This window comes from Rhinoderma darwinii, chromosome 3, assembly GCF_050947455.1.
Source record: "Rhinoderma darwinii isolate aRhiDar2 chromosome 3, aRhiDar2.hap1, whole genome shotgun sequence".
NCBI classification, from domain to species: domain Eukaryota; kingdom Metazoa; phylum Chordata; class Amphibia; order Anura; family Rhinodermatidae; genus Rhinoderma; species Rhinoderma darwinii.
This window is the reverse complement of record NC_134689.1, coordinates 403250994-403255291: the sequence shown is the minus strand read 5'-3', so window position 1 is coordinate 403255291 and position 4298 is coordinate 403250994.

Genomic DNA, 4298 nt, shown 5'->3' with positions numbered 1-4298 from the left:
CTGCCACTAAACAAAAGACATGTATCCCCTCTCCACAGGACATGTATCCCCTCTCCACAGGACATGTATCCCCTCTCCACAGGACATGTATCCCCTCTCCACAGGACATGTATCCCCTCTCCACAGGACATGTATCCCCTCTCCACAGGACATGTATCCCCTCTCCACAGGACATGTATCCCCTTCTCCACAGGACATGTATCCCCTCTCCACAGGACATGTATCCCCTCTCCACAGGACATGTATCCCCTTCTCCACAGGACATGTATCCCCTCTCCACAGGACATGTATCCCCTTCTCCACAGGACATGTATCCCCTCTCCACAGGACATGTATCCCCTTCTCCACAGGACATGTATCCCCTCTCCACAGGACATGTATCCCCTCTCCACAGGATCTCCACAGGACATGTATCCCCTTCTCCACAGGATCTCCACAGGACAGGGGATACATGTGTGATCGCTGGCATTAATAGGGAGAACGGGGGACTGAAAGTCCCCTGAAGTTCTCTATCACAAACCTCGGACTTCCGGGGTCTGTGTCGGCAGCTCCGTAGAAATGAATGGAGCGCCGGTCGCACTTGTGCGCATGCGTGACCAGCGCTCCTTTCATTTTTATTGAGCTGCGCAGACGCCGGAAGTCAGAGGTTAGTCATGGAGAACTTGGGGGACTTTCGGTCCCCCGTTCTCCTTATCAGTACCAGCGATCACACATGTATCCCCTATCCTGTGGATAGGGGATACATGTCTTTTCACACTGTAGGTCGCATTTTTTTGGGGGGGTTGAGGACGCTGTATGGCGTTCCCTACAGGGGGGGGGGGCTGTATAGCGTTCCCTACAGGGGGGGGCTGTATAGCGTTCCCTACAGGGGGGGCTGTATGGCGTTCCCTACAGGGGGGGGGGCTGTATGGCGTTCCCTACAGGGGGGGGGCTGTATGGCGTTCCCTACAGGGGGGGGCTGTATGGCGTTATCTACAGGGGGGACTGTATGGCGCTATCGACAGGGGGTCTGTATGGCGTTATCTACAGGGGGGGCTGTATGGTGTTATCTACAGGGGGGGCTGTATGGTGTTATCTACAGAGGGGACTGTATGGCATTGTCTACAGGGGGGCTGTATGGCGCTATCTACAGGGGGGGCTGTATGGTGTTATCTACAGAGGGGACTGTATGGCGTTGTCTACAGGGGGTCTGTATGGCGTTATCTACAGGGGGGGCTGTAAAAAAGGCACTATCTACAAGGGGGGTGGGGGGGGGTTGTGTGACACCCAGGGGAGGGGGGCCCCAGTCAAAAGTTTGCTATGGGGCCCAGTCTTTCCTAGTTACGCCCCTGGATAGATAGATAGATAGATAGATAGATAGATAGATAGATAGATAGATAGATAGATAGATAGATAGATAGATAGATAGATAGATAGATAGATATGAGATATGAGATATGAGATATGAGATATGAGATAGATAGATAGATAGATAGATAGATAGATAGATAGATAGATAGATATGAGATAGATAGATAGATAGATAGATAGATAGATAGATAGATAGATAGATAGATAGATAGATAGATATGAGATAGATAGATATGAGATAGATAGATAGATAGATAGATAGATAGATAGATAGATAGATAGATAGATAGATAGATAGATAGATAGATATGAGATAGATAGATAGATAGATAGATAGATAGATAGATAGATAGATAGATAGATAGATAGATAGATAGACATGAGATAGATAGATAGATAGATAGATAGATAGATAGATAGATAGATAGATAGATAGATAGATAGATAGATAGATAGATAGATATGAGATAGATAGATAGATAGATAGATAGATAGATAGATAGATAGATAGATATGAGATAGATAGATGATAGATAGATAGATTAGATAGATATGAGATAGATAGCTAGATAGATAGATAGATAGATAGATAGATAGATAGATAGATAGATAGATAGATAGATAGATAGATAGATATGAGATAGATAGATAGATAGATAGATAGATAGATAGATAGATAGATAGATAGATAGATAGATAGATAGATAGATAGATAGATATGAGATAGATAGATAGATAGATAGATAGATAGATAGATAGATAGATAGATAGATAGATAGATAGATAGATATATAGATGATAGATAGATAGATAGATAGATAGATAGATAGATAGATAGATAGATAGATAGATAGATAGATAGATAGATAGATAGATAGATAGATAGAGATATGAGATAGATAGATAGATAGATAGATAGATAGATAGATAGATAGATAGATAGATAGATAGATAGATAGATAGATAGATAAACAAAAAATGTCAGCCGCACAGCCAAAAAATCGTTATGATAAGGGTACAAGCCCTCCAGGGACACGACCAAAGTCACCCAAATATATGGTTCCAAAAATGAGGCAGCACTCCAGAGATGTAGTAAAATAGAAAAAGTGCTTTAATCCATCAGTCAAATGCAACGTTTCAGCGCTACCATAGAGGAGCCTTTCTCCAGCTGGTGAACGCGTGTGTCAACAACATATATATCTAGAGGAACTTCAATCAAGAAGTGAGTGTTTTCATCAAGTGGTAATTAACCATATACAGCACAAATATAGTATATAATACAGAACAATAAAATAGTGATACAGGTAATGTATACCTCATTATAGCGTGCGAAGGTCATGATAGTAATAGGTGTATATTGGTGATTATACATAATTAAGCATAAACATCACCTGTGAAAAGGTAAAGAGTTACACATGGAAACACTCACCATAATGACGCCGGCCATAGAAATGTAGTATCACCGCGCTATTCACGGCATCCCTGCTGCGCTACTGCGCATGCCCAGGGAACTAGATATGTCAGGAGTGTCACCCTAATGCGCATGTCCATGCATGCGCTAATGTGAGGAACTCAACTGAATCGTCATATTGGATGTGGGCCGTCTATAGCGCTAGAAATCTGACCACAGTATATGTGTCCATTAACCCATAACGTGACCTATGTATATGTACCCATTACGTGGGAAGGCATCCCAACTATTACACTTATATGAGAGCAGCCAAAGCAATACTTTTTTGGATAAATATACATACACAGAGACCCACAGGAGCGCACTCTCCACTCAATTGAGAAGGGAAGGTCAATCGCGCTCGGACAAGGAAAAAACGCACACCGGCCATATTTGTGGTATGGATAGGTGCCTAAAAACCTCCCCACTCGATCCTGTCTGAGATCTCCATCTAAGGGCTATTTATAAGGCCCGTGGTACAGACCACATAGAGCTTTTGGTTCGGCCTAGATAAAAATCAGTGGCAACTCCACATTTGATGCAATCTACAATGCTCTAAGACCAACCTAAGAAAAAGAGAAGGGTGTAAGGGACGTTATGTCATCCTGCTTGTTCCTTAATAATTCCATTCACATAATCCCCGGTAGACACTTTAAAGCTCAGGCGTGGGAGGATGGGGCTGGGACCTTCTTATAGCCCAGGGTTCTCTGAAGCAATTAGCCCAAATCACCAACATGCGTGCGCTCTGGCTTCTAAAGTCTGGACTGAGCTCGTGAGCGCACCCTGGTGGTCACTGTGGAGCAGGACGGCCGCATGTGCAGACATCTCTTGAGAGAAGGGCGTCAACTGGATGGAAGGAGTTCGTGGTCAGCGACCACGGACGTTACAACACAATGGCAACAGTATTTAGTGCTCACACAACTGACATATGCAGAAAAAATGTAGTTTGTCAAGATATAATTTTTATTAAAAGCAAAGACAATCATTATCAGCTGGCTACACTTCTGGTGAGTCCATCCATGTTTCACAATAGCGTGATCTGCGGATAAAAAAAATGTGAAAAATTGAAATCAAACAGACATGATAAAATCAAGACCTCACTGGGGCTGTCTTTAGCACGGTTTGAGAGGGATATCATATAGCATTACCCAAAGGGAAGTCAACATGTAACCCATATGGTCTGAGAGTCTTGAGCCTATGGATCCACTGTAATTCTCGTGGTTTAAGTAGTTTAATCCTATTACCACCCCGTCTAAGCGGGGGAATGTGGTCTATTATACGTAATAGATGCGTTTGATGACTAATTTTGGCGGAGCCCATATCCGACCTCACGACCTTATCTCTGAGATTTGGCGATCTCCGATATGAGAACATGGGCATTTGTTGAAATTCAACCACCGTTTGAAGGCATCTGCCTAACATGGGCCAGTGTCCTCGAAAGATGTCATTAATTTGACAACTGATTTGTGAAAAAGTGGAGATAAAGGGAATGCGTTTG